This window comes from Hydractinia symbiolongicarpus, chromosome 14, assembly GCF_029227915.1.
Source record: "Hydractinia symbiolongicarpus strain clone_291-10 chromosome 14, HSymV2.1, whole genome shotgun sequence".
Taxonomy (NCBI): domain Eukaryota; kingdom Metazoa; phylum Cnidaria; class Hydrozoa; order Anthoathecata; family Hydractiniidae; genus Hydractinia; species Hydractinia symbiolongicarpus.
This window is the reverse complement of record NC_079888.1, coordinates 7,756,390-7,777,686: the sequence shown is the minus strand read 5'-3', so window position 1 is coordinate 7,777,686 and position 21,297 is coordinate 7,756,390. Positions and strand designations below refer to the sequence as shown.

At 44.3% G+C, this 21,297-nt stretch overlaps 37 non-coding genes across 37 annotated transcripts; 11 read left to right on the top strand and 26 right to left on the bottom strand.

Moving 5' to 3' along the window:
- The first annotated feature begins 179 nt into the window (after window positions 1-179).
- Trnar-ccu (transfer RNA arginine (anticodon CCU)) lies at window positions 180-252 on the top strand. The gene has a single exon. It is a non-coding gene; the product is annotated as a tRNA-Arg (tRNA).
- Window positions 253-1,156: 904 nt separating this feature from the next.
- Window positions 1,157-1,237, bottom strand: Trnas-gcu (transfer RNA serine (anticodon GCU)). Its single transcript has one exon. It is a non-coding gene; the product is annotated as a tRNA-Ser (tRNA).
- A 542-nt stretch (window positions 1,238-1,779) lies between these two features.
- On the bottom strand, window positions 1,780-1,861 carry Trnas-gcu (transfer RNA serine (anticodon GCU)). The gene has a single exon. It is a non-coding gene; the product is annotated as a tRNA-Ser (tRNA).
- A 181-nt stretch (window positions 1,862-2,042) lies between these two features.
- Trnak-cuu (transfer RNA lysine (anticodon CUU)) lies at window positions 2,043-2,115 on the top strand. The gene has a single exon. It is a non-coding gene; the product is annotated as a tRNA-Lys (tRNA).
- A 285-nt stretch (window positions 2,116-2,400) lies between these two features.
- Trnas-gcu (transfer RNA serine (anticodon GCU)) lies at window positions 2,401-2,482 on the bottom strand. Its single transcript has one exon. It is a non-coding gene; the product is annotated as a tRNA-Ser (tRNA).
- An 805-nt stretch (window positions 2,483-3,287) lies between these two features.
- On the top strand, window positions 3,288-3,360 carry Trnak-cuu (transfer RNA lysine (anticodon CUU)). Its single transcript has one exon. It is a non-coding gene; the product is annotated as a tRNA-Lys (tRNA).
- A 205-nt stretch (window positions 3,361-3,565) lies between these two features.
- Window positions 3,566-3,637, bottom strand: Trnaq-uug (transfer RNA glutamine (anticodon UUG)). Its single transcript has one exon. It is a non-coding gene; the product is annotated as a tRNA-Gln (tRNA).
- Window positions 3,638-3,644: 7 nt separating this feature from the next.
- Trnas-gcu (transfer RNA serine (anticodon GCU)) lies at window positions 3,645-3,726 on the bottom strand. The gene has a single exon. It is a non-coding gene; the product is annotated as a tRNA-Ser (tRNA).
- A 461-nt stretch (window positions 3,727-4,187) lies between these two features.
- On the bottom strand, window positions 4,188-4,259 carry Trnaq-uug (transfer RNA glutamine (anticodon UUG)). Its single transcript has one exon. It is a non-coding gene; the product is annotated as a tRNA-Gln (tRNA).
- Window positions 4,260-4,266: 7 nt separating this feature from the next.
- Trnas-gcu (transfer RNA serine (anticodon GCU)) lies at window positions 4,267-4,348 on the bottom strand. The gene has a single exon. It is a non-coding gene; the product is annotated as a tRNA-Ser (tRNA).
- Window positions 4,349-5,152: 804 nt separating this feature from the next.
- Window positions 5,153-5,225, top strand: Trnak-cuu (transfer RNA lysine (anticodon CUU)). Its single transcript has one exon. It is a non-coding gene; the product is annotated as a tRNA-Lys (tRNA).
- Window positions 5,226-7,012: 1,787 nt separating this feature from the next.
- On the top strand, window positions 7,013-7,085 carry Trnak-cuu (transfer RNA lysine (anticodon CUU)). Its single transcript has one exon. It is a non-coding gene; the product is annotated as a tRNA-Lys (tRNA).
- Window positions 7,086-7,370: 285 nt separating this feature from the next.
- On the bottom strand, window positions 7,371-7,452 carry Trnas-gcu (transfer RNA serine (anticodon GCU)). Its single transcript has one exon. It is a non-coding gene; the product is annotated as a tRNA-Ser (tRNA).
- A 461-nt stretch (window positions 7,453-7,913) lies between these two features.
- Window positions 7,914-7,985, bottom strand: Trnaq-uug (transfer RNA glutamine (anticodon UUG)). The gene has a single exon. It is a non-coding gene; the product is annotated as a tRNA-Gln (tRNA).
- A 550-nt stretch (window positions 7,986-8,535) lies between these two features.
- Window positions 8,536-8,607, bottom strand: Trnaq-uug (transfer RNA glutamine (anticodon UUG)). Its single transcript has one exon. It is a non-coding gene; the product is annotated as a tRNA-Gln (tRNA).
- Window positions 8,608-8,614: 7 nt separating this feature from the next.
- Trnas-gcu (transfer RNA serine (anticodon GCU)) lies at window positions 8,615-8,696 on the bottom strand. Its single transcript has one exon. It is a non-coding gene; the product is annotated as a tRNA-Ser (tRNA).
- A 183-nt stretch (window positions 8,697-8,879) lies between these two features.
- On the top strand, window positions 8,880-8,952 carry Trnak-cuu (transfer RNA lysine (anticodon CUU)). Its single transcript has one exon. It is a non-coding gene; the product is annotated as a tRNA-Lys (tRNA).
- Window positions 8,953-9,790: 838 nt separating this feature from the next.
- Trnaq-uug (transfer RNA glutamine (anticodon UUG)) lies at window positions 9,791-9,862 on the bottom strand. The gene has a single exon. It is a non-coding gene; the product is annotated as a tRNA-Gln (tRNA).
- Window positions 9,863-10,134: 272 nt separating this feature from the next.
- Window positions 10,135-10,207, top strand: Trnak-cuu (transfer RNA lysine (anticodon CUU)). Its single transcript has one exon. It is a non-coding gene; the product is annotated as a tRNA-Lys (tRNA).
- Window positions 10,208-10,413: 206 nt separating this feature from the next.
- On the bottom strand, window positions 10,414-10,485 carry Trnaq-uug (transfer RNA glutamine (anticodon UUG)). The gene has a single exon. It is a non-coding gene; the product is annotated as a tRNA-Gln (tRNA).
- A 7-nt stretch (window positions 10,486-10,492) lies between these two features.
- On the bottom strand, window positions 10,493-10,574 carry Trnas-gcu (transfer RNA serine (anticodon GCU)). The gene has a single exon. It is a non-coding gene; the product is annotated as a tRNA-Ser (tRNA).
- A 462-nt stretch (window positions 10,575-11,036) lies between these two features.
- On the bottom strand, window positions 11,037-11,108 carry Trnaq-uug (transfer RNA glutamine (anticodon UUG)). Its single transcript has one exon. It is a non-coding gene; the product is annotated as a tRNA-Gln (tRNA).
- Window positions 11,109-11,380: 272 nt separating this feature from the next.
- Window positions 11,381-11,453, top strand: Trnak-cuu (transfer RNA lysine (anticodon CUU)). The gene has a single exon. It is a non-coding gene; the product is annotated as a tRNA-Lys (tRNA).
- Window positions 11,454-11,737: 284 nt separating this feature from the next.
- On the bottom strand, window positions 11,738-11,819 carry Trnas-gcu (transfer RNA serine (anticodon GCU)). The gene has a single exon. It is a non-coding gene; the product is annotated as a tRNA-Ser (tRNA).
- A 1,164-nt stretch (window positions 11,820-12,983) lies between these two features.
- Window positions 12,984-13,065, bottom strand: Trnas-gcu (transfer RNA serine (anticodon GCU)). The gene has a single exon. It is a non-coding gene; the product is annotated as a tRNA-Ser (tRNA).
- A 540-nt stretch (window positions 13,066-13,605) lies between these two features.
- Window positions 13,606-13,687, bottom strand: Trnas-gcu (transfer RNA serine (anticodon GCU)). The gene has a single exon. It is a non-coding gene; the product is annotated as a tRNA-Ser (tRNA).
- A 3,637-nt stretch (window positions 13,688-17,324) lies between these two features.
- On the bottom strand, window positions 17,325-17,406 carry Trnas-gcu (transfer RNA serine (anticodon GCU)). Its single transcript has one exon. It is a non-coding gene; the product is annotated as a tRNA-Ser (tRNA).
- A 183-nt stretch (window positions 17,407-17,589) lies between these two features.
- Window positions 17,590-17,662, top strand: Trnak-cuu (transfer RNA lysine (anticodon CUU)). Its single transcript has one exon. It is a non-coding gene; the product is annotated as a tRNA-Lys (tRNA).
- Window positions 17,663-17,867: 205 nt separating this feature from the next.
- Window positions 17,868-17,939, bottom strand: Trnaq-uug (transfer RNA glutamine (anticodon UUG)). The gene has a single exon. It is a non-coding gene; the product is annotated as a tRNA-Gln (tRNA).
- A 272-nt stretch (window positions 17,940-18,211) lies between these two features.
- On the top strand, window positions 18,212-18,284 carry Trnak-cuu (transfer RNA lysine (anticodon CUU)). Its single transcript has one exon. It is a non-coding gene; the product is annotated as a tRNA-Lys (tRNA).
- Window positions 18,285-18,489: 205 nt separating this feature from the next.
- Window positions 18,490-18,561, bottom strand: Trnaq-uug (transfer RNA glutamine (anticodon UUG)). The gene has a single exon. It is a non-coding gene; the product is annotated as a tRNA-Gln (tRNA).
- A 551-nt stretch (window positions 18,562-19,112) lies between these two features.
- Trnar-ucg (transfer RNA arginine (anticodon UCG)) lies at window positions 19,113-19,184 on the bottom strand. Its single transcript has one exon. It is a non-coding gene; the product is annotated as a tRNA-Arg (tRNA).
- Window positions 19,185-19,191: 7 nt separating this feature from the next.
- Window positions 19,192-19,273, bottom strand: Trnas-gcu (transfer RNA serine (anticodon GCU)). Its single transcript has one exon. It is a non-coding gene; the product is annotated as a tRNA-Ser (tRNA).
- Window positions 19,274-19,735: 462 nt separating this feature from the next.
- Window positions 19,736-19,807, bottom strand: Trnaq-uug (transfer RNA glutamine (anticodon UUG)). The gene has a single exon. It is a non-coding gene; the product is annotated as a tRNA-Gln (tRNA).
- A 630-nt stretch (window positions 19,808-20,437) lies between these two features.
- On the bottom strand, window positions 20,438-20,519 carry Trnas-gcu (transfer RNA serine (anticodon GCU)). Its single transcript has one exon. It is a non-coding gene; the product is annotated as a tRNA-Ser (tRNA).
- A 183-nt stretch (window positions 20,520-20,702) lies between these two features.
- Window positions 20,703-20,775, top strand: Trnak-cuu (transfer RNA lysine (anticodon CUU)). Its single transcript has one exon. It is a non-coding gene; the product is annotated as a tRNA-Lys (tRNA).
- Window positions 20,776-20,980: 205 nt separating this feature from the next.
- Window positions 20,981-21,052, bottom strand: Trnaq-uug (transfer RNA glutamine (anticodon UUG)). Its single transcript has one exon. It is a non-coding gene; the product is annotated as a tRNA-Gln (tRNA).
- Between the last annotated feature and the right edge of the window lie 245 nt (window positions 21,053-21,297).

Here is a 21,297-nt window from a genome sequence, read left to right as displayed (position 1 = left end):
TCTGTACCACGTCTACGTTATGGAAAGCTAACATTGCTGAACCTGTTTCGGCTCACGTAACCTTTTACCCGCCCAAACAGTGGGATTACGCGAGTGCCCCAATTTTAAGTAATTTAAGGTGTGGTCAATTGTTGCGTAAGTTAAAGACAGCTTTAATAACGGAACCTAATAACGAATCAGCCCGGCTAGCTCAGTCGGTAGAGCATGAGACTCCTAATCTCAGGGTCGTGGGTTCGAGCCCCACGTTGGGCGTTTTCTGACAAACTTTTATTGCATTACGAACGCGCCGTGGAAATCACCAATTCTCCTCTAAGCATGTGTTCTGCCATAAACCTGGCAAATGTTGAAGAAATGACTTGAAAGCATTCGAATATGGCTTAGTCAATTTTAGATAAATCATCCCTTCCTCACGCATTTCTTAAACAAATGATTAAATCAGAGTTCAAAAAGAAAATCAGGTTCTACCGAGATTTGAACTCGGATCGCTGGGTTCAAAGTCCAGAGTGCTAACCATTACATCATAGAACCGAATGTGCGACGAAGTGAGATTCGAACCCACGCGGGCAGAGCCCAATGGATTAGCAGTCCATCGCCTTAACCAGTCGGCCACCTCGTCTGTTTCTGTACCACGTCTACGTTATGGAAAGGTAACATTGCTAAACCTGTTTCGGCTCACGTAACCTTTTACCAGCCCAAACAGTGGGATTACGCGAGTGCCCCAATTTTAAGTAATTTAAGGTGTGGTTAATTATTGCGTAAGTCCAAGACAGCTTTAATAACGGAACCTAATAATGAATCAGCCCGGCTAGCTCAGTCGGTAGAGCATGAGACTCTTAATCTCAGGGTCGTGGATTCAAGCCCCACAATGGGCGTTTTCTGCTGCACTTTTAATTGCATTATGAACGCGCCGTGGAAATCACCAATTCCCCACTAAGCATGAGTCCTGCCAAAAACCTGGCAAATGTTGAAGAAATGATTTGAAAGCATTCAAATATGGCTTAGTCAATTTTAGATAAATCATCCCTTCCTCACGCATTTCTTAAACAAATGAATAAATCAGAGTTCAAAAAGAAAATCAGGTTCTACCGAGATTTGAACTCGGACCGCTGGGTTTAAAGTCCAGAGTGCTAATCATTACAGCATAGAACCGAATGTGCGACGAAGTGGGATTCGAACCCACGCGGGCAGAGCCCAATGGATTAGCAGTCCATCGCCTTAACCACTCGGCCACCTCGTCTGTTTCTGTACCACGTCCACTTTATGGAAAGCTAACATTGCTGAACCTGTTTCGGCTCACGTAACCTTTTACCCGCCCAAACAGTGGGATTACGCGAGTGCCCCAATTTTAAGTAATTTAAGGTGTGGTCAATTGTTGCGTAAGTCCAAGACAGCTTTAATAACGGAACCTAATAACGAATCAGCCCGGCTAGCTCAGTCGGTAAAGCATGAGACTCTTAATCTCAGGGTCGTGGATTCGAGCCCCACAACGGGCGTTTTCTGCTGCACTTTTAATTGCATTATGAACGCGCCGTGGAAATCACCAATTCTCCTCTAAGCATGAGTTCTACCATACACCTGGCAAATGTTAAAGAAATGACTTAAAAAGGATTCAAATATGGCTTAGTCAATTTTAAATAAATCAGCCTTTCCCTCACGTTTTCTTTAAACAAAAGATTAAATCAGAATTCAAAAAGAAGGTCAGGTTCTACCGAGATTTGCACTCGGATCGCTGGATTTAAAGTCCAGAGGGCTAACCATTACACCATAGAACCGAATGTGCGACGAAGATGGGATTCGAACCCACGCGGGCAGAGCCCAATGGATTAGCAGTCCGTCGCCTTAACCACTCGGCCACCTCGTCTGTTTCTGTACCACGTCCACTTTATGGAAAGCTAACATTGCTGAACCTCTTTCGACTCACGTAACCTTTTACCAGCCCAAACAGTAGGATTACGCGAGTCGCCCAATTTTAAGTAACCTTAGGTGTGGTCAATTTTGCGTAAGTCCAAGACGGCTTTATTGGCGGAACCTAATTACGAATCAGCCGGCTAGCTCAGTCGGTAGAGCATGAGACTCTTAATCTCAGGGTCGTGGGTTCGAACCCCACGTTGGGCGTTTTCTGATACACTTTTATTTGCATTACGAACGCGCCGTGGAAATCACCAATTCTCCTCTAAGCATGAGTTCTACCATACACCTGGCAAATGTTAAAGAAATGACTTGAAAGGATTCAAATATGGCTTAGTCAATTTTAAATAAATCAGCCTTTCCCTCACGTTTTCTTTAAACAAAAGATTAAATCAGAATTCAAAAAGAAGGTCAGGTTCTACCGAGATTTGCACTCGGATCGCTGGATTTAAAGTCCAGAGGGCTAACCATTACACCATAGAACCGAATGTGCGACGAAGATGGGATTCGAACCCACGCGGGCAGAGCCCAATGGATTAGCAGTCCGTCGCCTTAACCACTCGGCCACCTCGTCTGTTTCTGTACCACGTCTACTTTATGGAAAGCTAACATTGCTGAACCTTTTTCGACTCACGTAACCTTTTACCAGCTCAAACCGTAGGATTACGCAAGTGGCCCAATTTTAAGTAATCTTAGGCGTGGTCAATTGTTGCGTAAGTCCAAGACCGCTTTAGTGGCGGCACCTGAAAACGAATCGGCCCGGCTAGCTCAGGCGGTAGAGGATGAGACTCTTAATCTCAGGGTCGTGAGTTCGAGCCCCACGTTCGGCGTTTTCTGATAGACTTTGTATTGCGTTACGAACGCGCCGTGGAAATCACCAATTCTCCTCTAAGCATGAATTCCGCCATAGACCTGTCAAATGTTGAAGAAATGACTTGAAAGCATTCAAATATGGCTTAGTATATTTTAGATAAATCATCCCTTCCTTAAGCATTTCTTAAACAAATGATTAAGTCAGAGTTCAAAATGAAAGTCAGGTTCTACCGAGATTTGAACTCAGATCGCTGGATTCAAAGTCCAGAGTGCTAACCATTACAGCATAGAACCGAATGTGCGACGAAGATAGGATTCGATCCCACGCGGGCAGAGCCCAATGGATTAGCAGTCCATCGCCTTAACCACTCGACCACTTCGTCTGTTTCTGTACCACGTCTACTTTATGGAAAGCTAACATTGCTGAACCTGTTTCGACTCACGTGACATTTTACCAACCCAAACAGTAGGATTACGCGAGCGACCCAATTTTAAGTAATTTTAGGTGTGGTCAATTGTTGCGTAAGTCCAAGACGGCTTTAGTGGCGCCACCTAAAAACGAATCAACCCGGCTAGCTCAGTCGGTAGAGCATGAGACTCTTAACCTCAGGGTCGTGGGTTCGAGCCCCACGTTGGGCGTTTTCTGATAAACTTTTAATTGCATTACGAACGCACCGTGGAAATCACCAATTCTCCTCTAAGCATGGGTTCTGCCATAAACCTGGCAAATGTTGAAGAGATGACTTGAAAGCATTCAAATATGGCTTAGTCAATTTTAAATAAATCAGCCTTTCCTCACGTATTTTTTAAACAAAAGATTAAATAAGAATTCAAAAAGAAGGTCAGGTTCTACCGAGATTTGAACTCGGATCGCTGGATTCAAAGTCCAGAGTGCTAACCATTACACCATAGAACCGAATGTGCGACGAAGATGGGATTCGAACCCACGCGGGCAGAGCCCAATGGATTAGCAGTCCATCGCCTTAACCACTCGGCCACCTCGTCTGTTTCTGTACCACGTCTACGTTATGGAAAGCTAACATTGCTGAACCTGTTTCGACTCACGTAACCTTTTACCAGCCCAAACAGTGGGATTACGCGAGTGCCCCAATTTTAAGTAATTTAAGGTGTGGTCAATTGTTGCGTAAGTCCAAGACAGCTTTAATAACGGAACCTAATAACGAATCAGCCCGGCTAGCTCAGTCGGTAGAGCATGAGACTCTTAATCTCAGGGTCGTGGATTCGAGCCCCACAATGGGCGTTTTCTGCTGCACTTTTAATTGTATTATGAACGCGCCGTGGAAATCACCAATTCCCCTCGAAGCATGAGTCCTGCCAAAAACCTGGCAAATGTTGAAGAAATGACTTGAAAGCATTCAAATATGGTTTAGTCAATTTTAAATAAATCAGCCTTTCCTCACGTATTTTTTAAACAAAATATTAAATAAGAATTCAAAAAGAAGGTCAGGTTCTACCGAGATTTGAACTCGGATCGCTGGATTCAAAGTCCAGAGTGCTAACCATTACACCATAGAACTGAATGTGTGACAAAGATGGGATTCGAACCCACGCGGGCAGAGCCCAATGGATTAGCAGTCCATCGCCTTAACCAGTCGGCCACCTCGTCTGTTTCTGTACCACGTCTACGTTATGGAAAGCTAACATTGCTAAACCTGTTTCGACTCACGTAACCTTTTACCAGCCCAAACAGTGGGATTACACGAGTGCCCCAATTTTAAGTAATTTAAGGTGTGGTCAATTGTTGCGTAAGTCCAAGACAGCTTTAATAACGGAACCTAATAACGAATCAGCCCGGCTAGCTCAGTCGGTAGAGCATGAGACTCTTAATCTCAGGGTCGTGGATACGAGCCCCACAATGGGCGTTTTCTGCTGCACTTTTAATTGCATTATGAACGCGCCGTAGAAATCACCAATTCCCCTCTAAGCATGAGTCCTGCCAAAAACCTGGCAAATGTTGAAGAAATGACTTGAAAGCATTCAAATATGGCTTAGTCAATTTTAGATAAATCATCCCTTCCTCACGCATTTCTTAAACAAATGATTAAATCAGAGTTCAAAAAGAAAATCAGGTTCTACCGAGATTTGAACTCGGATCGCTAGGTTCAAAGTCCAGGGTGCTAACCATGACATCATAGAACCGAATGTGCGACGAAGTGGGATTCGAACCCACGCAGGCAGAGCCCAATGGATTAGCAGTCCATCGCCTTAACCACTCGGCCACCTCGTCTGTTTTTGTACCACGTCTACTTTATGGAAAGCTAACATTGCTGAACCTGTTTTGACTCACGTAACTGTTTACCAGCCCAAATAGTAGGATTACGCGAATGGCCCAATTTTAAGTAATCTTAGGTGTGGTCAATTGTTGTGTAAGTCCAAGACGGCTTTAATGGCAGAACCTAATAACGAATCAGCCCGGCTAGCTCAGTCGGTAGAGCATGAGACTCTTAATCTCAGGGTCGTGGGTTCGAGCCCCACGTTGGGCGTTTTCTGACAAACTTTTATTGCATTACGAACGCGCCGTGGAAATCACCAATTCTCCTCTAAGCATGTGTTCTGCCATAAACCTGGCAAATGTTGAAGAAATGACTTGAAAGCATTCGAATATGGCTTAGTCAATTTTAGATAAATCATCCCTTCCTCACGCATTTCTTAAACAAATGATTAAATCAGAGTTCAAAAAGAAAATCAGGTTCTACCGAGATTTGAACTCGGATCGCTGGGTTCAAAGTCCAGAGTGCTAACCATTACATCATAGAACCGAATGTGCGACGAAGTGAGATTCGAACCCACGCGGGCAGAGCCCAATGGATTAGCAGTCCATCGCCTTAACCAGTCGGCCACCTCGTCTGTTTCTGTACCACGTCTACGTTATGGAAAGGTAACATTGCTAAACCTGTTTCGGCTCACGTAACCTTTTACCAGCCCAAACAGTGGGATTACGCGAGTGCCCCAATTTTAAGTAATTTAAGGTGTGGTCAATTATTGCGTAAGTCCAAGACAGCTTTAATAACGGAACCTAATAATGAATCAGCCCGGCTAGCTCAGTCGGTAGAGCATGAGACTCTTAATCTCAGGGTCGTGGATTCAAGCCCCACAATGGGCGTTTTCTGCTGCACTTTTAATTGCATTATGAACGCGCCGTGGAAATCACCAATTCCCCACTAAGCATGAGTCCTGCCAAAAACCTGGCAAATGTTGAAGAAATGATTTGAAAGCATTCAAATATGGCTTAGTCAATTTTAGATAAATCATCCCTTCCTCACGCATTTCTTAAACAAATAATTAAATCAGAGTTCAAAAAGAAAATCAGGTTCTACCGAGAATTGAACTCGGATCGCTGGGTTCAAAGTCCAGAGTGCTAACCATTACATCATAGAACGGAATGTGCGACGAAGTGGGATTCGAACCCACGCAGGCAGAGCCCAATGGATTAGCAGTCCATCGCCTTATTCACTCGGCCACCTCGTCTGTTTCTGTACCACGTCTACGTTATGGAAAGCTAACATTGCTGAACCTGTTTCGGCTCACGTAACCTTTTACCCGCCCAAACAGTGGGATTACGCGAGTGCCCCAATTTTAAGTAATTTAAGGTGTGGTCAATTGTTGCGTAAGTCCAAGACAGCTTTAATAACGGAACCTAATAACGAATCAGCCCGGCTAGCTCAGTCGGTAAAGCATGAGACTCTTAATCTCAGGGTCGTGGATTCGAGCCCCACAACGGGCGTTTTCTGCTGCACTTTTAATTGCATTATGAACGCGCCGTGGAAATCACCAATTCCCCTCTAAGCATGAATCCTGCCAAAAACCTGGCAAATGTTGAAGAAATGACTTGAAAGCATTCAAATATGGCTTAGTCAATTTTACATAAATCATCCCTCCCTCACGCATTTCTTAAACAAATGAATAAATCAGAGTTCAAAAAGAAAATCAGGTTCTACCGAGATTTGAACTCGGACCGCTGGGTTCAAAGTCCAGAGTGCTAATCATTACAGCATAGAACCAAATGTGCGACGAAGTGGGATTCGAACCCACGCAGGCAGAGCCCAATGGATTAGCAGTCCATCGCCTTAACCACTCGGCCACCTCGTCTGTTTCTGTACCACGTCCACTTTATGGAAAGCTAACATTGCTGAACCTGTTTCGACTCACGTAACCTTTTACCAGCCCAAACAGTAGGATTACGCGAGTCGCCCAATTTTAAGTAACCTTAGGTGTGGTCAATTTTGCGTAAGTCCAAGACGGCTTTATTGGCGGAACCTAATAACGAATCAGCCGGCTAGCTCAGTCGGTAGAGCATGAGACTCTTAATCTCAGGGTCGTGGGTTCGAACCCCACGTTGGGCGTTTTCTGATACACTTTTATTTGCATTACGAACGCGCCGTGGAAATCATCAATTCTCCTCTAAGCATGAGTTCTACCATACACCTGGCAAATGTTAAAGAAATGACTTGAAAGGATTCAAATATGGCTTAGTCAATTTGAAATAAATCAGCCTTTCCCTCACGTTTTCTTTAAACAAAAGATTAAATCAGAATTCAAAAAGAAGGTCAGGTTCTACCGAGATTTGCACTCGGATCGCTGGATTTAAAGTCCAGAGGGCTAACCATTACACCATAGAACCGAATGTGCGACGAAGATGGGATTCGAACCCACGCGGGCAGAGCCCAATGGATTAGCAGTCCGTCGCCTTAACCACTCGGCCACCTCGTCTGTTTCTGTACCACGTCTACTTTATGGAAAGCTAACATTGCTGAACCTTTTTCGACTCACGTAACATTTTACCAGCTCAAACAGTAGGATTACGCAAGTGGCCCAATTTTAAGTAATCTTAGGCGTGGTCAATTGTTGCGTAAGTCCAAGACCGCTTTAGTGGCGGCACCTGAAAACGAATCGGCCCGGCTAGCTCAGGCGGTAGAGGATGAGACTCTTAATCTCAGGGTCGTGAGTTCCAGCCCCACGTTCGGCGTTTTCTGATAGACTTTGTATTGCGTTACGAACGCGCCGTGGAAATCACCAATTCTCCTCTAAGCATGAATTCCGCCATAGACCTGTCAAATGTTGAAGAAATGACTTGAAAGCATTCAAATATGGCTTAGTATATTTTAGATAAATCATCCCTTCCTTAAGCATTTCTTAAACAAATGATTAAGTCAGAGTTCAAAATGAAAGTCAGGTTCTACCGAGATTTGAACTCGGATCGCTGGATTCAAAGTCCAGAGTGCTAACCATTACAGCATAGAACCGAATGTGCGACGAAGATAGGATTCGATCCCACGCGGGCAGAGCCCAATGGATTAGCAGTCCATCGCCTTAACCACTCGACCACTTCGTCTGTTTCTGTACCACGTCTACTTTATGGAAAGCTAACATTGCTGAACCTGTTTCGACTCACGTGACATTTTACCAACACAAACAGTAGGATTACGCGAGCGACCCAATTTTAAGTAATTTTAGGTGTGGTCAATTGTTGCGTAAGTCCAAGACGGCTTTAGTGGCGGCACCTAAAAACGAATCAACCCGGCTAGCTCAGTCGGTAATGTATGAGAATCTTAATCTCAGGGTCGTGGGTTCGAGCCCCACGTTGGGCTTTTTCTGATAGATTTTGGATTGCATTATGAACGCGCCGTGGAAATCACCAATTCTCCTCTAAGCATGAGTTCCGCCATAAACCTGGCAAATGTTGAAGAAATGACTTGAAAGCATTCAAATATGGCTTAGTCAATTTTAGATAAATCATCCCTTCCTCACGCATTTCTTAAACAAATGATTAAGTCAGAGTTCAAAATGAAAGTCAGGTTCTACCGAGATTTGAACTCGGATCGCTGGATTCAAAGTCCAGAGTGCTAACCATTACAGCATAGAACCGATTGTGCGACGAAGGTGGGATTCGAACCCACGCGGGCAGAGCCCAATGGATTAGCAGTCCATCGCCTTAACCACTCGGCCACCTCGTCTGTTTCTGTACCACGTCTACTTTATGGAAAGCTAACATTGCTGAACCTGTTTCGACTCACGTGGCATTTTACCAGCCCAAACAGTAGGAGTACGCGAGCGACCCAATTTTAAGTAATCTTAGGTGTGGTCAATTGTTGTGTAAGTCCAAGACGGCTTTAATGGCGGAACCTAATAATGAATCAGCCCGGTTAGCTCAGTCGGTAGAGCATGAGACTCTTAATCTCAGGGTCGTGGGTTCGAGCCCCATGTTGGGCGTTTTCTGATACACTTTTAATTGCATTACAAACGCGCCTTGGAAATCCCAATTCTCCTCTAATCATGAGTTCTGCCATAAACCTGGCAAATGTTGAAGAAATGACTTGGAAGCATTCAAATATGGCTTAGTCATTTTTAGATAAATCATCCTTTCCTCACGTATTTCTTAAGAAAATGTTTAAATCAGAGTTCAGAAAGAAAGTCAGGTTCTACCGAGATTTGAACTCGGATCATTGGATTCAAAGTTCAGAGTGATATCCCTTACACCATAGAACCGAATGTGTGACAAAGATGGGATTCAAACCCTCGCGGGCAGAGCCCAATGGATTAGCAGTCCATCGCCTTAACCACTCGGCCACCTCGTCTGTTTCTGTACCACGTCTACGTTATGGAAAGCAAACATTGCTGAAACTGTTTCGACTCACGTAACCTTTTACCAGCCCAAACAGTAGGATTACGCGAGTGGCCCAATTTTAAGTAATCTAAGGTGTGGTCAATTGTAGCGTAAGTCCAAGACGGCTTTAGTGGTGGCACCTAAGAGTCTTCTATGGTGTAAGGGATATCAGCTAGCTTTGTCGGTAGAGCATAAGACTCTTAATCTCAGGGTCGTGGTTTCGAGCCCCCGTTGGGCGTTTTCTGATAAACTTTGGATTGCATTACGAACGCGCCGTGGAAATCACCAATTCACCTCTAAGCATTAGTTCCGTCATAAGCTTGGCAAATGTTGAAGAAATGACTTGAAAGCATTAAAATATGGCTTAGTCAATTTTAGATAAATCAGCCTTTTCCTCGCGTATTTCTTAAAGAAATGATTAAATCAGAGTTCAAAAAGAGGGTCAGGTTCTACCGAGATTTGAACTCGGATCACTGGATTCAAAGTCCAGAGTGCTAACCCTTACACCATAGAACCGAATGTGCGACAAATATGGGATTCAAACCCTCGCGGGCAGAGCCCAATGGATTAGCAGTCCATCGCCTTAACCACTTGACCACCTCGTCTGTTTCTGTACCACGTCTACGTTATGGAAAGCAAACATTGCTGAAACTGTTTCGACTCACGTAACCTTTTACCAGCCCAAACAGTAGGATTACGCGAGTGGCCCAATTTTAATTAATCTAAGGTGTGGTCAATTGTTGCGTAAGTCCAATACGGCTTTAGTGGCGGCACCTAAAAACTAATTAGCCCGGCTAGCTCAGTCGGTAAAGCATGAGATTCTTAATCTCAGGGTCATGGGTTCGAGCCCCACGTTGGGCATTTTCTGATAGACTTTGGATTGCATTACGAAGGCGCCGTGGAAATCACCAATTCTCCTTTAAGCATGAGTTCTGCCATAAACCTGGCAAATGTTGAAGAAATGACTTGAAAGCATTCAAATATGTCTTAGTCAATTTTTGATAAATCAGCCTTTCACTCACGTATTTTTTAAACAAAAGATTAAATCAGAATTCGAAAAGAAGGTCAGGTTCTACCGAGATTTGAACTCGGATCGCTGGATTCAAAGTCCAGAATGCTAACCATTACACCATAGAACCGAATGTGCGACGAAAATGGGATTAGAACCCACGCGGGCAGAGCCCAATGGATTAGCAGTCCATCGCCTTAACCACTCGGCCACCTCGTCTGTTTTTTTACCACGTCTACTTTATGGAAAGCTAACATTGCTGAACCTGTTTCGACTCACGTCACCTTTTACCAGCCCAAACAGTAGGATTACGCGAGTGGCCCAATTTTAAGTAACCTTAGGTGTGGTCAATTGTTGCGTAAGTCCAAGACGGCTTTAGTGGCGGCACCTGAAAACGAATCAGCCCGGCTAGCTCAGTCGGTAGAGCATGAGACTCTTAATCTCAGGGACGTGAGTTCGAGCCCCACTTTCGGCGTTTTCTGATAGACTTTGGATTGCATTACGAACGCGTCGTGGAAATCACCAATTCACCTCTAAGCATGAGTTCCGCCATAAACCTGGCAAATGTTGAAGAAATGACTTGAAAGCATTCAAATATGGCTTAGTCAATTTTAGATAAATCAGCCTTTCACTCACGTATTTTTTAAACAAAAGATTAAATCAGAATTCGAAAACAAGTTCAAGTTCTACCGAGATTTGAACTCGGATCGCTGGATTCAAAGTCCAGAATGCTAACCATTACACCATAGAACCGAATGTGCGACAAAGATGGGATTAGAACCCACGCGGGCAGAGCCCAATGGATTAGCAGTCTATCGCCTTAACCAATCGGCCACCTCGTCTGTTTCTGTACCACGTCTACTTTATGGAAAGCAAACATTGCTGAACCTGTTTCGACTCACATAACCTTTTACCAGCCCAAACGGTAGGATTACGCGAGTGTCCCAATTTTAAGTAATCTTAGGTGTGGTCAATTGTTGCGTAGGTCCAAGACGGCTTTAATGGCGGAACCTAATAACGAATCAGCCCGGCTAGCTCAGTCGATAGAGCATGAGACTCTTATTCTCAGGGTCGTGGTTTCGAGCCCCACGTTGGGCGTTTTCTGATACACTTTTAATTGCCCTACTCACGCGCAGTAGAAATCACTAATTCTCCTCTAAGCATGAGTGCCGCCATAAACCAGGCAAGTGTTGAAGAAATGACTTGGAAGCATTCAAATATGGCTTAGTCAATTTTAGATAAATCATCCCTTCCTCACGTATTTCTTAAACAAATGATTAAATCAGAGTTCAGAAAGAAAGTCAGGTTCTACCGAGATTTGAACTCGGATCGCTGGATTCAAAGTCCAGAGCGCTAACCATTACAGCATAGAACCGAATGTGCGACGAAGATGGGATTCGAACCCACGCGGGCAGAATCCAATGGATTAGCAGTCCATCGCCTTAACCACTCGGCCACCTCGTCTGTTTCTGTACCACGTCTACTTTATAGAAAGCTAAAATTGCTGAACCTGTTTCGACTCACGTAACATTTTACCAGCCCAAGCAGTAGGAGTACGCGAGCGACCCAATTTTAAGTAATTTTAGGTGTGGTCAATTGTTGAGTAAGTCCAAGACGGCTGTAGTGGCGGCACCTAACAACGAATCAGCCTGGCTAGCTCAGTCGGTAAAGCATGAGACTCTTAATCTCAGGGTCGTGGTAACGAGCCCCACGTTGGGCGTTTTCTGCTAGACTTTGCATTGCATTACGAACGCGTCGTGGAAATCACTAATTAACCTCTAAGCATTAGTTCCGCCATAAACTTGGCAAATGTTGAAGAAATGACTTGAAAGCATTAAAATATGGCTTAGTCAATTTTAGATAAATCAGCCTTTTCCTCACGTATTTCTTAAACAAAAGATTAAATCAGAATTCGAAAAGAAGGTCAGGTTCTACCGAGATTTGAACTTGGATCGCTGGATTCAAAGTCCAGAATGCTAACCATTACACCATAGAACCGAATGTGCGACGAAGATGGGATTCGAAGCCACGCGGGCAGAGCCCAATTGATTAGCAGTCCATCGCCTTAACCACTCGGCCACCTCGTCTGTTTCTGTACCACGTCTACGTTATGGAAAGCTAACATTGCTGAAACTGTTTCGACTCACGTAACCTTTTACCAGCCCAAACAGTAGGATTACGCGAGTGGCCCAATTTTAAGTAATCTAAGGTGTGGTCAATTGTTGCGTACGTCCAAGACGGCTTTAGTGGCGGCACCTAAAAATTAATCAGCCCGGCTAGCTCAGTCGGTAAAGCATGATACTCTTAATCCTTGGGTCATGGGTTCGAGCACCACGTTGGGCATTTTCTGATAGACTTTGGATTGCATTACGAAGGCGCCGTGGAAATCACCAATTCTCCTCTAAGCATGAGTTCTGCCATAAACCTGGCAAATGTTGAAGAAATGACTTGAAAGCATTCAAATATGGCTTAGTCAATTTTAGATAAATCAGCCTTTCACTCACGTATTTTTTAAACAAAAGATTAAATCAGAATTCGAAAAGAAGGTCAGGTTCTACCGAGATTTGAACTTGGATCGCTGGATTTAAAGTCCAGAATGCTAACCATTACACCATAGAACCGAATGTGCGACGAAGATGGGATTAGAACCCACGCGGGCAGAGCCCAATGGATTAGCAGTCCATCGCCTTAACCACTCGGCCACCTCGTCTGTTTCTGTACCACGTCTACTTTATGGAAAGCTAACATTGCTGAACCTGTTTCGACTCACGTAACCTTTTACCAGCCCAAACAGTAGGATTACGCGAGTGGCCCAATTTTAAGTAACCTTAGGTGTGGTCAATTGTTGCGTAAGTCCAAGACGGCTTTAGTGGCGGCACCTGACAACGAATCAGCCCGGCTAGCTCAGTCGGTAAAGCATGAGACTCTTAATCTCAGGGTCGCGAGTTCGAGCCCAACGTTCGGCGTTTTCTGATAGACTTTGGATTGCATTATGAACGCGTCGTGGAAATCACCAATTCACCTCTAAGCATGAGTTCCGCCATAAACCCCGCAAATGTTGAAGAAATGACTTGAAAGCATTCAAATATGGCTTAGTCAATTTTAGATAAATCATCCCTTCCTCACGCATTTCTTAAACAAATGATTAAGTCAGAGTTCAAAATGAAAGTCAGGTTTTACCGAGATTTGAACTCGGATCGCTGGATTCAAAGTCCAGAGTGCTAACCATTACAGCATAGAACCGAATGTGCGACGAAGACGGGATTCGAACCCACGCGGGCAGAGACCAATGGATTAGCAGTCCATCGCCTTAACCACTCGGCCACCTCGTCTGTTTCTGTACCACGTCTACATTAAGGAAAGCTAACATTGCTGAACCTGTTTCGACTCACGTGACATTTTACCAGCCCAAACAGAAGGAGTACGCGGGCGACCCAATTTTAAGTAATTTTAGGTGTGGTCAATTGTTGCGTAAGTCCAAGACGGCTTTAGTGGCGGCACCTAAAAACGAATCAACCCGGCTAGCTCAGTCGATAAAGTATGAGACTCTAAATCTCAGGGTCGTGGGTTCGAGCCCCACGTTGGGCTTTTTCTGATAGACTTTGGATTGCATTACGAACGCGCCATGGAAATCACCAAGTCTCCTTCTAAGCATGAGTGGTGCCATAAACTTGGCAAAAGTTGAAGAAATGACTTGAAAGCATTCAAATATGGCTTAGTCAATTTAAGATAAATCATCCCTTCCTCACTTAACTCTTAAACAAATGATTAAATCAGAGTTCAAAAAGAGAGTCAGGTTCTACCGAGATTTGAACTCGGATCGTTGGATTCAAAGTCCAGAGTGCCAACCATTACACCATAGAACCGAATGTGCGACGAAGATGGGATTCGAACCCTCGCGGGCAGCGCACAATGGACTAGCAGTCCATCGCCTTAACCACTCGGTCACCTCGTCTGTTTCTGTACCACGTGTACCTTATGGAAAGCTAACATTGCTGAACCTGTTTCGACTCACGTAACCTTTTACTAGCCCAAACAGTAGGATTACGCGAGTGGCGCAATTTTAAGTAATCTTAGGTGTGGTCAATTGTTGCATAAGTCCAAGACGGCTGTAGTGGCGGCACCTAACAACGAATCAGCCTGGCTAGCTCAGTCGGTAAAGCATGAGACTCTTAATCTCAGGGTCGTGGTATCGAGCCCCACGTTGGGCGTTTTCTGATAGACTTTGCATTGCATTACGAACGCGTCGTGGAAATCACTAATTCACCTCTAAGCATTAGTTCCGCCATAAACTTGGCAAATGTTGAAGAAATGACTTGAAAGCATTAAAATATGGCTTAGTCAATTTTAGATAAATCAGCCTTTTCCTCACGTATTTCTTAAACAAATGATTAAATCAGAGTTCAAAAAGAAGGTTAGGTTCTACCGAGATTGGAACCCGGATCGCTGGATTCAAAGCCCAGAGTGCTTACCCTTACACCATAGAACCGAATGTGCGACGAAGATGGGATTCGAAGCCACGCGGGCAGAGCCCAATTGATTAGCAGTCCATCGCTTTAACCACTCGGCCACCTCGTCTGTTTCTGTACCACGTCTACGTTATGGAAAGCTAACATTGCTGAAACTGTTTCGACTCACGTAACCTTTTCCAGCCCAAACAGTAGGATTACGCGAGTGGCCCAATTTTAAGTAATCTAAGGTGTGGTCAATTGTTGCGTACGTCCAAGACGGCTTTAATGGCGGCACCTAAAAATTAATCAGCCCGGCTAGCTCAGTCGGTAAAGCATGATACTCTTAATCCCAGGGTCATGGGTTCGAGCCCCACGTTGGGCATTTTCTGATAGACTTTGGATTGCATTACGAAGGCGCCGTGGAAATCACCAATTCTCCTCTAAGCATGAGTTCTGCCATAAACCTGGCAAATGTTGAAGAAATGACTTGAAAGCATTCAAATATGGCTTAGTCAATTTTAGATAAATCAGCCTTTCACTCACGTATTTTTTAAACAAAAGATTAAATCAGAATTCAAAAAGAAGGTCAGGTTCTACCGAGATTTGAACTTGGATCGCTGGATTCAAAGTCCAGAATGCTAACCATTACACCATAGAACCGAATGTGCGACGAAGATGGGATTCGAAGCCACGCGGGCAGAGCCCAATTGATTAGCAGTCCATCGCCTTAACCACTCGGCCACCTCGTCTGTTTCTGTACCACGTCTACGTTATGGAAAGCTAACATTGCTGAAACTGTTTCGACTCACGTAACCTTTTACCAGCCCAAACAGTAGGATTACGCGAGTGGCCCAATTTTAAGTAATTTTAGGTGTGGTCAATTGTTGCGTAAGTCCAAGACAGCTTTAGTGGCGGCACCTAAAAACGAATCAATAAAAGTATGAGACTCTAAATCTCAGGGTCGTGAGTTCGAGCCCCACGTTGGGCTTTTTCTGATAGACTTTGGATTGCATTACGAACGCGCCATGGAAATCACCAAGTCTCCTTCTAAGCATGAGTGGTGCCATAAACTTGGCAAAAGTTGAAGAAATGACTTGAAAGCATTCAAATATGGCTTAGTCAATTTTAGATAAATCATCCCTTCCTCACTTAACTCTTAAACAAATGATTAAATCAGAGTTCAAAAAGAGAGTCAGGTTCTACCGAGATTTGAACTCGGATCGTTGGATTCAAAGTCCAGAGTGCCAACCATTACACCATAGAACCGAATGTGCGACGAAGATGGGATTCGAACCCTCGCGGGCAGCGCACAATTGATTAGCAGTCCATCGCCTTAACCACTCGGCCACCTCGTCTGTTTCTGTACCACGTCTACGTTATGGAAAGCTAACATTGCTGAAACTGTTTCGACTCACGTAACCTTTTACCAGCCCAAACAGTAGGATTACGCGAGTGGCCCAATTTTAAGTAATCTAAGGTGTGGTCAATTGTTGCGTACGTCCAAGACGGCTTTAGTGGCGGCACCTAAAAATTAATCAGCCCGGCTAGCTCAGTCGGTAAAGCATGATACTCTTAATCCCAGGGTCATGGGTTCGAGCCCCACGTTGGGCATTTTCTGATAGACTTTGGATTGCATTACGAAGGCGCCGTGGAAATCACCAATTCTCCTCTAAGCATGAGTTCTGCCATAAACCTCGCAAATGTTGAAGAAATGACTTGAAAGCATTCAAATATGGCTTAGTCAATTTTAGATAAATCAGCCTTTCACTCACGTATTTTTTAAACAAAAGATTAAATCAGAATTCGAAAAGAAGGTCAGGTTCTACCGAGATTTGAACTTGGATCGCTGGATTCAAAGTCCAGAATGCTAACCATTACACCATAGAACCGAATGTGCGACGAAGATGGGATTAGAACCCACGCGGGCAGAGCCCAATGGATTAGCAGTCCATCGCTTTAACCACTCGGCCACCTCGTCTGTTTCTGTACCACGTCTACTTTATGGAAAGCTAACATTGCTGATTCTGTTTCGACTCACGTAACCTTTTACCAGCCCAAACAGTAGGATTACGCGAGTGGCCCAATTTTAAGTAACCTTAGGTGTGGTCAATTGTTGCGTAAGTCCAGGACGGCTTTAGTGGCGGCACCTGACAACGAATCAGCCCGGCTAGCTCAGTCGGTAAAGCATGAGACTCTTAATCTCAGGGTCGTGAGTTCGAGCCCAACGTTCGGCGTTTTCTGATAGACTTTGGATTGCATTACGAACGCGTCGTGGAAATCACCAATTCAGCTCTAAGCATGAGTTCCGCCATAAACCCCGCAAATGTTGAAGAAATGACTTGAAAGCATTCAAATATGGCTTAGTCAATTTTAGATAAATCATCCCTTCCTCACGCATTTCTTAAACAAATGATTAAGTCAGAGTTCAAAATGAAAGTCAGGTTTTACCGAGATTTGAACTCGGATCGCTGGATTCAAAGTCCAGAGTGCTAACCATTACAGCATAGAACCGAATGTGCGACGAAGACGGGATTCGAACCCACGCGGGCAGAGACCAATGGATTAGCAGTCCATCGCCTTAACCACTCGGCCACCTCGTCTGTTTCTGTACCACGTCTACATTATGGAAAGCTAACATTGCTGAACCTGTTTTGACTCACGTGACATTTTACCAGCCCAAACAGAAGGAGTACGCGGGCGACCCAATTTTAAGTAACCTTAGGTGTGGTCAATTGTTGCATAAGTCCAAGACGGCTTTAATGGCGAAACCTTATATCGCATCAGCCCAGCTAGCTCAGTCAGTAGACTATGAGACTCTTAATCTCAGGGTCGTGGGTTCGAGCCCCACGTTGGGCGTTTTCTGATAGACTTTGGATTGCATTACGAACGCGCCGTGGAAATCACCAATTCTCCTTTAACCATGAGTTCCGCCATAAACCTGGCAAATTTTGAAAAAATGACTTGAAAGCATTCAAATATGGCTTAGTCAATTTTAGATAAATCATCCCTTCCTCACGCATTTCTTAAACAAATGATTAAATCAGAGTTCAAAAAGAAAGTCAGGTTCTACCGAGATTTGAACTCGGATCGCTGGATTCAAAGTCCAGAGTGCCAACCATTACACCATAGAACCGAATGTGCGACGAAGATGGGATTCGAACCCTCGCGGGCAGCGCACAATGGACTAGCAGTCCATCGCCTTAACCACTCGGTCACCTCGTCTGTTTCTGTACCACGTGTACCTTATGGAAAGCTAACATTGCTGAACCTGTTTCGACTCACGTAACCTTTTACTAGCCCAAACAGTAGGATTACGCGAGTGGCGCAATTTTAAGTAATCTTAGGTGTGGTCAATTGTTGCATAAGTCCAAGACGGCTTTAATGGCGAAACCTTATATCGCATCAGCCCAGCTAGCTCAGTCAGTAGACTATGAGACTCTTAATCTCAGGGTCGTGGGTTCGAGCCCCACGTTGGGCGTTTTCTGATAGACTTTGGATTGCATTACGAACGCGCCGTGGAAATCACCAATTCTCCTTTAACCATGAGTTCCGCCATAAACCTGGCAAATGTTGAAAAAATGACTTGAAAGCATTCAAATATGGCTTAGTCAATTTTAGATAAATCATCCCTTCCTCACGCATTTCTTAAACAAATGATTAAATCAGAGTTCAAAAAGAAAGTCAGGTTCTACCGAGATTTGAACTCGGATCGCTGGATTCAAAGTCCAGAGTGCTAACCATTACACCATAGAACCGAATGTGCGACGAAGAAGGGATTCGAACCCACGCGGGCAGAGCCCAATGGATTAGCAGTCCATCGCCTTAACCACTCGGCTGCCTCGTCTGTTTCTGTACAACGTCTACTTTATAGAAAGCTAACATTGCTGAACCTGTTTTGACTCACGTAACCTTTTACCAGCCCAAACAGTAGGATTACGTGAGTGGCCCAATTTTAAGTAATCTTAGGCGTGGTCAATTGTTGCGTAAGTCCAAGACGGCTTTACCGGCGGAATCTATTAACGAATCGGCCCGGCTAGCGAAGTCGGTACAGCATGAGACTCTTCATCGTAGGGTCGTGGGTTCAAGCCCCACGTTAGGAGTTTTCTGATACACTTTTAATTGCATTACGAACGCGCCGTGGAAATCACCAATTGTCCTCTAAGCCTGAGATCTGCCATAAACCTGGAAAACGTTGAAGAAATGACTTGAAAGCATTCAAATATGGCTTAGTCAATTTTAAATAGATCAGCCTTTCCCTCACGTATTTTTTAAACAAAAGATTAAATCAGAATTCAAAAACAAGGTCAGGTTCTACCGAGAGTTGAACTCGGATGGCTGGATTCGAAGTCCAGAGTGCTAACCATTACACCATAGAACCGAATGTGCGACGAAGAAGGGATTCGAACCCACGCGGGCAGAGCCCAATGGATTAGCAGTCCATCGCCTTAACCACTCGGCCACCTCGTCTGTTTCTGTACCACGTCTACTTTATGGAAATCTAACATTGCTGAACCTGTTTTGACTTACGTAACCTTTTACCAGCCCAAACAGTAGGATTACGCGAGTGGCCCAATTTTAAGTAATCTTAGGTGTGGTCAATTGTTGCGTAAGTCCAAGACGGCTTTAATGGCGGAACCTAATAACGAAACAGCCCGGCTAGCTCAGTCGGTAGAGAATATGACTCTTAATCTCAGGGTCGTGGGTTCGAGCACAACGTTGGGCGTTTTCTGCTGCACTTTTAATTGCATTATGAACGCGCAGTGGAAATCACCAATTCCCCTCTAAGCATGAGTTCTGCCATAAATCTGGCAAATTTTGAAGAAATGACTTGAAAGCATTCAAATATGGCTTAGTTAATTTTGAATATATCAGCCTTTCCCTCACGTATTTTTCAAACAAAAGATTAAATCAGAATTCAAAAAGAAGGTCAGGTTCTACCGAGAGTTGAACTCGGATGGCTGGATTCAAAGTCCAGAGTGCTAACCATTACACCATAGAACCGAATGTGCGACGAAGAAGGGATTCGAACCCACGCGGGCAGAGCCCAATGGATTAGCAGTTCATCGCCTTAACAACTCGGACACCTCGTCTGTTTCTGTACCACGTCTACTTTATGGAAATCTAACATTGCTGAACCTGTTTTGACTTACGTAACCTTTTACCAGCCCAAACAGTAGGATTACGCAAGTGGCCCAATTTTAAGTAATCTTAGGTGTGGTCAATTGTTGCGTTAGTCCAAGACGGCTTTAATGGCGGAACCTAATAACGAATCAGCCCGGCTAGCTCAGTCGGTAGAGCATGAGACTCTTAATCTAAGGGTCGTGGGTTTGAGCCCTACGTTGGGCGTTTTCTGATAAACTTTTAATTGCATTACGAACGCGCCGTGGAAATCACCAATTCACCTCTAAGCATTAGATCCGTCATAAACTTGGCAAATGTTGAAGAAATGACTTGAAAGCATTAAAATATGGCTTAGTCAATTTTAGATAAATCAGCCTTTTCCTCACGTATTTCTTAAACAAATGATTAGATCAGTGTTCAAAAAGAGGGTCAGGTTCTACCGAGATTTGAACCCGGATAGCTGGATTCAAAGTCCAGAGTGCTAACCCTTACACCATAGAACCGAATGTGCAACGAAGATGGGATTCGAACCCACGCGGGCAGAGGCCAATGGATTAGCAGTCCATCACCTTAACCACTCGGCCACCTCGTCTGTTTCTGCACCACGTCTACTTTATGGAAAGCTAACATTGCTGAACCTGTTTCGACTCACGTAACCTTTTACCAGCCCAAACAGTAGGATTACGCGAGTGGCCCAATTTTAAGTAATCTTAGGTGTGGTCAATTGTTGCGTAAGTCCAAGACGGCTTTAATGGCGGAACCTAATAACGAATCAGCCCGGTTAGCTCAGTCGGTAGAGCATGAGACTCTTAATCTCAGGGTCGTGGGTTCGAGCCCCATGTTGGGCGTTTTCTGATACACTTTTAATTGCGTTACGAACGCGCCTTGGAAATCACCAATTCTCCTCTAATCATGAGTTCTGCCATAAACCTGGCAAATGTTGAAGAAATGACTTGGAAGCATTCAAATATGGCTTAGTCATTTTTAGATAAATCATCCCTTCCTCACGTATTTCTTAAGAAAATGTTTAAATCAGAGTTCAGAAAGAAAGTCAGGTTCTACCGAGATTTGAACTCGGATCACTGGATTCAAAGTCCAGAGTGCTAACCCTTACACCATAGAACCGAATGTGCGACAAAGATGGGATTCAAACCCTCGCGGGCAGAGTCCAATGGATTAGCAGTCCATCGCCTTAACCACTCGGCCACCTCGTCTGTTTCTGTACCACGTCTACGTTATGGAAAGCAAACATTGCTGAAACTGTTTCGACTCACGTAACCTTTTACCAGCCCAAACAGTAGGATTACGCGAGTGGCCCAATTTTAAGTAATCTAAGGTGTGGTCAATTGTTGCGTAAGTCCAAGACGGCT